At 34.9% G+C, this 11497-nt stretch overlaps 1 long non-coding RNA gene across 1 annotated transcript; it reads left to right on the top strand.

Annotated features, from left to right (window-relative positions):
• The first annotated feature begins 2202 nt into the window (after nt 1-2202).
• Nucleotides 2203-8402, top strand: LOC124629209 (uncharacterized). The gene is made up of 3 exons (XR_006984132.2): nt 2203-2419; nt 4601-4727; nt 7147-8402. It is a non-coding gene; the product is annotated as an uncharacterized LOC124629209 (long non-coding RNA).
• The last annotated feature ends 3095 nt before the right edge of the window (nt 8403-11497 follow it).

Genomic DNA, 11497 nt, shown 5'->3' with positions numbered 1-11497 from the left:
GATGCACAAGCCATGTGCATGACAAAACGGTATTATAAGGACTAATGCGATTTATAAGGACAGTGGCTATACAAACACACACACACACACACACACACACACACACACACATACACACACACACACACACACACACACACTCCATACATGCTTATACACTTATTCAAAACTCTCTCACACACACACACACACACACACACACACACACACACACACACACACACACACACACACACACTCCATGCGTACATATGCACATTTACAACTCTCACACATACACACAACAACACTCCATACATGCATATACACTTATCCAACACTCACTCACACACACACACACACACACACACTCCGTACATGCATATACACGTATACAACACACACACACACACGCCATATGTATATCTACAGTTATACTACAATTACACACACACACACACACACAAACAGGAAATTCATTTTCTTGCCTCAAAAAAATGAGCAGACCACATCCTCAAACTGACACGCACATTTATGTCACATGTATGTACATTAGATGTATTACATTTGTGCTGTCAAAGCATATTGGAGTACTTACCTTTTTTACTGTTTCATGCTTACCACATCCCCTTTTTAACCTCTGACATGAAGTCTTCTTCTTCTTGTTTTTTTCGTCAAGCACTTCCACTTCAAGAGCTCATTAACTTAATTTTTGACTTATCAGGCCAGAAAACAAATGCTGTCTCAGTTAGCCTGATGTCCTAATATAATTGAATTCAGCTAATATTTACTAATAGAGGGTATGTGTTGACGTCACTTTCCCACCAGAGCATGCCCCCTCGACCGGACTGAGTGGCAAAACATCGAGCAAAATGGCTGGTTTTAATAGGGGAAGCTGCAAGAACACTAGTATAACTAACGATTATCAGCTTAAAGTGACTCTTACAACAAAGTGACAGTGATCCTTACAATGTGCCCAAGAACCTGTGGTCCATGGACATTGGCATGTGGCCATAAATCAGTTTTCCCGACATTCACATGTACCTGAAGCCTGAAGATATACAAAAGCCTTGAGGCTTGGTCCTACTTTGAGGAGGGATTTGTTAGAGAAATTAAAGTTACAAGAACACCAATAAACATTCTGGTTGTAAGTGGACAGGTATTTACAAATATTTTTATTTTATTATATAATAGTATCTGGTAATCTATAAACGAGCTAGACCTAGTTTGTTTGTAGTTAGCACTGCTTCCTCTTACTAACATGATATATTTGTGAAGGTAAAACACAGTCAGAGAATGAATGAGCCCCTGTTATTCATCAATGGAAATAGGCAGCTTTTAAAAAGAAATATGTAGTAAATTAATCATCATTGTACAACATGAATACCACCTGCCAAAAAAAAAATTACACTTACACTGCTCGACTTAGTAAAAAAGGACTGAATTGTTTTATGGCAGTCTGTAAAAAGACAGCTCTGAATTATTGTTGAATCTGTTAGCACAGTCGATCCCATAACAACTTTTTTCCATTTTAGATGCATTTTTGCTGTGTTAACGCGGAATTCACTCTGTACATTCAGTCTTTTTGCCACTCAGTAAGTACTTATATCATACACTTTCTGTCAAACTGTCAATCAAAGTAGTTTGATGATTTATGACCCTTTGTGCTCCCCTGACTGACAGTCCTGTAGGTACACCAAATTTATCACCAGGGATCAGGGGTAACCCTATCAACTGTATCAGTGAGTCATTCTGGCACCTGTATGTCTGGGTTGTGTCCTTCCTTAACTGGGGTTTGGGTTTTATGTATTGTGGGGGATCTCCCCCAACAAATGTGTCTATGTCAATGAGACTGTTGTGAAACGAGTTTCTCCCAGTATTAATCACACACAAATGTATACCTTTTTGTGGTATAAGAGAATGTTTGTTTTCTGGAATTACTTTTTGTGGTATTGTTTTATTTTGAAGCTTAAGGATGGTTTAGGTGAAATACGTCTGATGTAAGAAAAAAATTAGCAGATTGTTATATTGGGTATACATGTGTGTTACTGTGTGGGGGATTTTGTTTGTGTAGCTACATTGTTAGAAAAAGCATGATGGTTGAATGTGAAGATATACACTGAACATATACAATGTGTTTCCTCAGCTGACAGTTCTGTAGGTTGTGTAAATTTATGAGCTCTGGTGACAGTGTCTGAAGTGTGTGTGTGTGTGTGTGTGAGAGAGAGAGAGAGAGAGAGAGAGAGAGAGAGAGAGAGAGAGAGAGAGAGAGAGAATTAAAGATAGTGTCATGTGTTTCCTGGGGGTTTGCTGCCCACAATTACAATGTGTTTATGTTAATGAATTAAGGGACGAGTCGTGCGTTTCAGTGTTTTACGACCCCTACCAATGTGTACATTTGTGGTTTAAGTGAATCTTTGTTTCTGAAATTACTTTTGTGGTAAGTATCAGTTTGTGTTACTAATCCATCAGAAAATACTAGATTGTGTCTGAATGTGGAAGATGTATTAGAATTGTGGACATTTTAAGTGTGTGTAGCCACATAAATGTATTTTTCAAATGAACTTCAACACTCTTTTGGTGGATTCATGTTAAAAATATGCTCTGCCTGTGATTGATGTTACAAAATATATCCATTAAATCTGCACTGCAAAAATAAATAAATTAATTAAATAAATAACAAAATGTAAAAATCTGAAAGGTTTTTAAAGATATGGAAGTTTTCCCATGATTGGAGATAATGTGCCACAAACCTTGGCACCAGGGATTCCATATAATCCGGGGCATACACTCCTTCATCTATGAAAGACAAAACACAGAATGTGACCATATAGGGAGCCATGATCTGTTCTGCCAGAAAAGTATCAGAAGTCTAGATAAGTCTATTGAGCTCATTGTCCTTAGTTTTTGCCTGGCATGTATTTCCATATTTTCATCATAGGCTGTGGAATTATATCTCTGAGTACTTTGAACAATCTTTTACATACAACTAGTTTTAAACAACCACAATAGTCCGGGATTTGTGTATTAGACCTGTACCTGAGCATTTTGCTTATAAATATATACTCTCTATCTGAAAACATTCAAACCCCTGTCAAAAATTAAGCTTAATTTTCAGACAGAATGGTATAGTAATGCTAGTCTAAAATACATATAATGTATTAATGTATGGAGATAAGTTTAAGTGGAGAGAGAGAGAGAGATAGGGTGATGTGTTTCCTGGGGGTTTGCTGACAATGTCTTTATGTTAATGAGACTGTTGTGAAACGTGCTTCTCCCAGTATTAATTACACACAATGTATACCTTTTTGTGGTATAAGAGAATGTTGTTTTCTGAAATTACTTTTTGTGGTATTGTTTTATTCTGAAGCTTAAGTATGGTTTAGGTGAAATACATCTGATGTAAGAAAAAGAGTATCAAATGGTTAATATTGGGTAAACATGTGTGTTATTATGTGAGGGATTGTGTAACTACATTTTTAGAAAAAGCATGATGGTTGAATGTGAACATATATGAGCAGAATGTTTGCTTGTGAAATAAATGAAAACAATTGTTGATTACGTTTTTGGGAGAACGGCTTGACTATGAATAAAAATTTACTGAAACAAAAACCCCTGAAACAGATAAACCATCGATATGGCCAAAGAAATTTTAAAAATGTTTTTACATACCTTCTAAACATAAACCTTTTAGGAGGTAAAACGTTTAAAAGTGCTGTTTAAAAGAATCGTGCGTTTTGTTTCAACTATAAACAAGTTTTCTGAAAATGGTTCACCAACGAGGATACTTGCATAGAACTGTTGCTAAATACTTATGCTCTTGTCTATGCTTTCACATCACATGTTCCCGCTGGCTGACAGTTAAGTTAAGTTGTGTACATTTATGACCTCTGTAGCACTGTTTGACATGAATGTGTGACCTTTCCTGGCAGTTGTCTGTCTGTGTGAGAGAGAGACAGGTGTTTTCTGGGGTTTTGCTGACCAGAATGCTTACAAATGTGTTTATGTTAACGAATTAAGGAGAGAGTCATGCGTCTAAGTGCTTAAATAATGGTTAAAACATTGTAGTTAAAACACAGAAGAAACTCTGCAACTATCTGTTGCAATGGCTGCTCCGAGAAATCCTTATACCCCTAGAAGAACGCGGTGTATTTCACCAACAAGTGACTTTTGCACCAAGAAAAACCAAGATGTTAGTTTGACAATTTCTTCATGAAGATATTGTAAAGACGTTGTTGTTTAACCCTGAGCAGGGCATCAAGAACTCCAAAGATCGTGTCTTAAGTCTGAGGGTTCTTAAGGAGGTAGAAAAAAACATTTAAAGATGATGTTTTAAAAGAAATGGTTGTTTCATTCATAATGGTACAAAAGAAAAATAGTTGTACTCCAATGTGAAATAAATTGGTGGAGACACAATGGGAACATTTCTGTTCCACAGTCTATAAGGATCCCCACTCTTCAAGTAGTGTGAAAAATGTACACACCCCGTGACTACATTACGTGAGGTTTAAATATTTTTAATATGTGTTGGTAACAAGACAAAACTGTTGTACATTTGATATCTGGTGATTTTAGAATTAGGCCCCAACTGCCAAATATGTTTTGTGAATGTCTTTGTCAGGCAAAGAGCACGATGGCATGGAAAGAGTATACAAGAGTAATCGGGGTGATCTAATGCTTAGGAGTTCTACAGTACTTCGACTTGGGAAGATTCAACAATACCCTCAGAGAGAGAGGCATTATCTAAGGTACGTATATATAATATAGATCACCAGTATGTCTTCACCCACTCCTGATCTGGAGTCAAAATTTTTACTTTTTATTTCCTTGTATGGGTTTATGACAGTGAGCAGACATATACACTATAAGCCAAAGGTATAGAAGCAGGTGAGTTATTTTTAAAGGTTCCAAAATAATTGAACAGTTAAGGCATATTTCCAACAGAACAGAATATTAGACATTTAGTGTAAACTAGTGTAAAAAAAATGATCTGACATATTTCAGTGAAAATATTTTTCTATATTAAATGCATTATATTAGAAATGATAGTACAGTCTTTGTTGATCAGTTACCAACTCATACTTTATAATAATTTGTTTAGGAGCATCTGAATCTGGCAAATAACTGTTGTTGTATTTAGGCATACAATAAAAGTTAATACACAAATTAGGAAGAAATGACTTGTACACTACTTGTGCGTATATTAAGTCAAACCATTTTGTTCAAACTTCAGCATGATCCATAGAGTAGCAGAAACTTATGGCACCTAATGAATACCGTGTGAAGGATTAAGTTGACTAGTCACTTACAGTTGCAAAGACATGTCCTTGTGCAGGCTTACCTTCGCACCAGTATTGCCCATTGGCCCCTCTTCTCCCACGTCAACGTATAAGAAATGGCAAAAAATAAAATAATATATACAAGAATATATTTTATTAAATATAAGACATTATAAGGAAAAATCATAATGATATTATTTAGCAAGGTCTGCCAAGGCTCTTGCCTTAAGTGTAAGAGCATTATCAGTATTGTACAGCAGTTGGGGACAGTAGTTAGCTTTCAGATGTCAGATGAAAAACATCTTTTTGAGTCACAGTGCCAAACTACTGCAGAATATTTTGATACTTATTTTTCAGCCTGAAGGACTGGCATTTATTTAATGGACAGATGGCACAGCCATTTACTTGTACAGAGGATTTAGAAATTTCTTTAAGAAAGGTTCATTGTTTTTGTTCTTTTATCATAGCTTCAGTTTGTGTACTTACTTTGGTTAGTGATTTAAACTGTTTTATTAGGTGGTGACAGATTTTGTTAACAAGGAAGAATGATAGGTGAAGATTAAGTTAATATGCATGTACCAAATAAAACTGTCGATATGTATATTTGTCTGCTATGTATCTGTTTAAGCACTACTTTAATAGAGATATAAAGAGAGAGAGAGAGACCCATTAACTAATTCATAGAACCCCTTTCTACCTTTTCAAGTTTGATACACATGTTTCTTTTCAAGCATCGTGTGCAGACGTTGCAAATCATTAGTCTGAAGGTTACGGGTTCCTTAGATTTTTGCTTCTTCAGCATCAAAAAAAAAGGCTAAACAAAGACTAAACTTTGAAAACAATATAACTGTCTGGTTGTGATCAGAATGAAAGGCAACGTGAAAGGTGACTTAATTCCCAGTGAGATTTCTCTATGTTCTATATGACCTTTCTACAGTATGTGCCATTAAGACCTAGTTTCCAGCCATCATTACAGCACGGGAGAGGAAATCTTGTTCATCAGATGTGTGATGTACATCTAAACAATCTGATAACAAACTACACACAACATTTATGTTTTGAAAAATAGCATTGGATGAAATCCATAGTTTACATCATCTGCATATTTAATCTATATCACAAGCACTGAACAATTTAGTTACATCATCTGCATATTTAATCTATATCACAAGTACTGAACAATTTAGAGGAAGAGAATATGTAGATTTACTTTTCATTGGAACTTTATTGTTTATTTGGATCTGTCTTGATTCATTTTCATATTCAGTTTTTTTTTAAAATTCATTTTATTATTATTTTTATGAACTACCTTCAACCTAAAATTGTCTGGCATCTAACATAACGTATGAATGTAGGAACATGGATTTTCACCATGCACTCCACTGGCACCCTAGCTGAAAAGAAAGTTAAACATGTTAAATCTTCAAAGGTCAGGCAGTGGCGGAGTAAGGAAAATAAAAGCACATCACCTATTTAGATTATATCTATGATTAAGTTCACATTCAATTAGGAAATTAAGCTCATGTTAAGACTAATTCTTCCACACATGTCTTCAGAAGAAATTGATGATCAGTTCCCTAGGCATTGTGTCTCAATTTCAAATAAACACTCACATGCAGATACAGAAGGTATGATATTGTGCACAGAGGCAAGATAGACAGGGATATTTGAAATGAAATTTATCATATATATATTAACTATCATATCTATTTAACATATCTATTCAAATACTTAAGATTACTGTGCTAGCGAGTGTATCATGTGTTCTCTGACATTTTTTTACTTGCTCTAACAATACCGGATGGGAATGATCATTTTTCTACATTTTTGACAAACCTTGTTCTCACTACAATATAGTTCTGTTTGAAAAACAGTTTTGTCCTCACAGTTTCATCACAAGATTCAGACGTGGATAAATTTCAACATGGAAGGAAAAGTGAGGCGCTAACTTATTTTGACCCAGGTACAGCTTATTTGAAGCAAAGAAAAACCCCAACAAGGGAACTACTGAAACAACACCATGAACACTCCTAGATTTCACCTGTTTTTAATAAGGATAATGAATTGTTGCAATTCCTGCTTGAGCTTTGAAAGATCAAGAGCAGCGTTATCAACATGGCCTTGAGAACACAAGGTAAGCTTGTGCTACTGCTTAGAAATGTGCTGTAGATAGTCATGTATCAATTATGCTTGAGAAATAAGCTGACATCAGAAGTCCACATGACTTGTCTCCATGTTTCAAAGTTGTGCTATTTGTATGTGATAAGTTATTAAAGGGATCATGACATGATTTTTTAAAAATCTTCCCTGAGGTGTAATTGTAATATTAGTAAAGTTTTTTTTGGACAAAAAACATACAAAATGTAGTAATTTATAACTTGTTTCTATGCTTTGTCTGATCCTCTGACTGAAATGACAGTTTTTTTGTCTTTTACTGTTAAGACATCAATGTAACCACCCATGGCCACGGATCACGTGCACTCTACTGTCTTCACTCCTATTGGTAGTCGCTACACCAAGTCTTGCTGTAGGGTCAGTCATATACAAATGTATTTGCCCGTGTGATGTCACAAATCCTGCCACATCCAAATGAGCCATTTTTGGATAAATGCTCTTTATGTACTGAAAAGATGAATTAAGCTATGTAACCTGCAGGACGTTTTAATGGTACAATGACCTCCTATATGTTAAAAGATTAAGGACAATTTTATTTTAGATTTAGATTTCTTATGCCATGACCCCTTTTAGGTTTGACTTAAATATGAACAAATAAATTAAATGTCTACGTTCATGCCATTGATAAAATGACTTTTCAGTTAAAAGCAAATTCGGGCTTGCAACAACTGCAGCTCTTCAAGGCTTCGATGATACAGACACCAAGGTAGAGATCTTCCACGAATTGATTGAAGGCAGTCCACATTTAAGCTTAACTGTAAGATGTCCAGAGGAAAATTTTTTGCTGGATTGCCTGAAGGTCAATAAATTATAGAATTTCAGACATTCTTTTAAGGGCTCCAGTGTAACAATATCCTGAGGACAAAAGAAAATGCGTTTGGGATAGAGAAACAAACCCAGTGTTACACTGGTGGGGCATCCTTAGTTTTACTATTATTGTTGTTGTTGTTGTTGTTGTTGTACCTTCTTCTGGGAGGAAGAACTCTAAGATCAGTCCAACTGACTGTCGTGATGTCTTTGTGAATTGTTTTATTATTATTATTATTATTATTATTATTATTATTATTATTATTATTATTATGGTTATATACTTGAAGGAATCAATCACCCAAAAATTTTAATTTGCTGATTATGTACTCATTCTCAAGTCAACCATGATGTATGTGACTTTCTTTCTAAATTCGAGAATTTGAAAACAAATTGCTAATCAAAATGTTTTTAACTTTAAATCTGTGCCACTTGTCAGCTCTTTGAATAACTGTTCTTTTATTACTGTGAAGCTGTCTAAATGTACATTTTGGACGCTCAAAAAGATGGCACCCATTCACGTGCATTCTATTGACTTACAGAACTCGAATTTCCTCTGAAAATTCTTTGTGTTCGGATGAAGAAAGAAAGTCATATAAATCTTGGGTGGCCTGAGGGTGTATCAGCAAATTTTCTTTTTTGGTTGAAATATTCCTTTTATGAAGTTGTCCTGAAGTTGCCAGTAATACATAAAGAATGATACAAACCGGTTTTATTTTGCACATATTGAATTAAGAAGGTTTGATGTGTTTCTTAATTATGATTATAGCACATTTTTCATCACAAAGTTGAAGAATATGTTAAGGACCACATTTCATGGATTTCATTTGACAGATTTCATCATTGCAAATCATAATTGGTCTATATTTTTTATTTTTAATCTAATTTTTATTGTTGCTGTTTTTTTTTTCCAGTCATCCACCAGTATTGAAGGCCATCTCAGTGCTGGGGAGGGCCGCCAGCTGTATCTACTGGCATTAGGGAGGATCAAGGGCAGGATTGACAAATTCTACATGGTTGTGGATAAGCACCTCATCCTTTGCACAGGAACCAGCTCCTTGAGTGCTACAGATGAACTCTTCAAAGTCCACTATGTGTTCAACCTGTCGTATGAGTAAGCCCTTGTCAACATCTTTATCTTCCTGCAGACTACAATCTACAACATTGATGTTGGTCTTACCAGTGAGTCTCCCAGAGTAAAGGAATTGCGTGCAAAGCTTTTGAAATAGGTTAAATGTTAGTGTTTCTGTTGTCAAAGTCTGCATGCAAAGCCACAAGAGTCACACACAGTTTCTATGAGAGTGTAGAAAAAAATAACACTATTTAAAGTGTAAAGGTAACTCTATTTATTGTGGACCTATATAAACTCTGGATAAGTGTTAATTTTAACACTGTGAGTGTGACTATAACACTTTAAAATTTGCTGTGTATCATGGACAGTGCACTGTATGTTACATGACCTGTCATGTTGCTGAGTTGCTGTTATAGAAAATAAAACAATTCTTTCTGATTTGAGAAGCTGTGCTGTGGTGTACTGTAATGCCTTATAAATTGCTATTTTATTCATTGTTAGTGGTTTTGTGCTTGACTAAGTGTGCATACTTTTTTTTTAGTCCTGACCAACAATAACAAGTGGGTATCTTTCTTTTCTGCATTATGGAAACTTTTTTTGCAACCAGCTTCCTTTCCCACGGTAGGTATATCTCTAGGCTCCTCCTACATTTGCATTAACTTTGCACAACAGTACTGTGTTACTTTGGCATGGTATAATATGCAGCTCACATCGTGCTTGGAAGATTTCCACAAGAGCATCTGTGAACATGGCAAAACTCAATCCATGGGCCAAGATGATCTTCATCTTCCTTAACATTATTATTGCGGTAAGTTTATACTTATAATGATTCAACTTAGAGTCACTTTAATATACGTGTCAGTTGTGAGATCCAGTTTCTTATTGGTGCCTTAATGTACTTGATAATTTATTTTGTTGCATTCCTGTTTACTTTTAGATCTCTGGGATTGTTGTTTTCACCTTGGGTCTGTTCCTGAAACAAGAGCATGATGTGAGAAGACCGTTACACTAATATACTGTACAGATGATTAATCGTATAAAATACCCCCCCCCCCCCCCCACACACACACACACACTGTTTCGTACGACTAGTATCGAATCACCAAATTGCAAAATTTAGTGTTGTGCAAGAAAATGGCAAGCCTTTTGAACTTTTTATGGTAGAAGTGTAAGAAGTCATGACTAAATTTTTACTAGGAATAATTCAAATTCAAGAAATTTCATTTAATGTGTCATAGTCAGAATTATATTTTTTTTCCTTAGTCTAATGTAAATGTACATACTGTGAATTTCTACTGGTAAAAATTGTACTTCAGAGATCTGAAAAAAAAAGGTATTTTTGAAAACTATGGCAATGTATTTTATCTTTTAATCATGGCTTTCTTGATCAGGAATTCGATTTCCACTAGTAAAAACTAAAATCAGGTTTTCACCATTAAGAATTCCAGTTTCACTAGTGGAAATTAAAATTTTACTAGTAAAAATGTACATTTTGATATCAAGAATGTAATATTTTAAAAGTGGAAATATAGTTTTCAGATTGAAAACTGAATTGTAGATCTGAGAGACAGGAATACAATGGTGATTTATTACTAGTCAAAATTGAATTACAGATATCTTTAATGTAATTATTTACTAGTATAAATGTGAAAAATATCATTCTGACTTGTGAAAATTTAATTTAAAATATCTTGAATTTGATATTTGATATTCTTACCATAAAAAATATTAGTAGTTAAGTTGCTTGTATAATTTATAAATAATATAATAATGTAATAATATAATTATGACTCCAGTTTCCTCCCCCAGTCCAAAGACATGCTTTGTAGGTTAACTCGCATTTCCAATTTGTCCGTAGTGTGTGAATGTGTATGTAATTGTGCCTTGCGATGGGTTGGCATCCCGTCCAGAGTGTCCCCCGTTCTCTGGGATAAGCTCCATGCTTACCCGTGATCCTGTGTAGGAAAAGCGGTACAGAAAATGGATGAATGGAATTCTTATACTTCTACCATTTAATGCTTGCCATAGAAATCTGCGCTAAATAAGCTGGTTGATCATCTGTGTGGTGAGCATGATTTACATTTTCTTTTTGATGCCATTAGATGTCTTATGCTTACTTCAGAAAACCTTCATGTGTTCTAAAAAAAAAAAATTACACTGAGCTGATAACAGACCAAAGGTCATA

This window comes from Ictalurus punctatus, chromosome 19, assembly GCF_001660625.3.
Source record: "Ictalurus punctatus breed USDA103 chromosome 19, Coco_2.0, whole genome shotgun sequence".
In the NCBI taxonomy this organism is placed as follows: Eukaryota; Metazoa; Chordata; class Actinopteri; order Siluriformes; family Ictaluridae; genus Ictalurus; species Ictalurus punctatus.
This window is presented reverse-complemented; position numbering and strand designations above follow the sequence as displayed.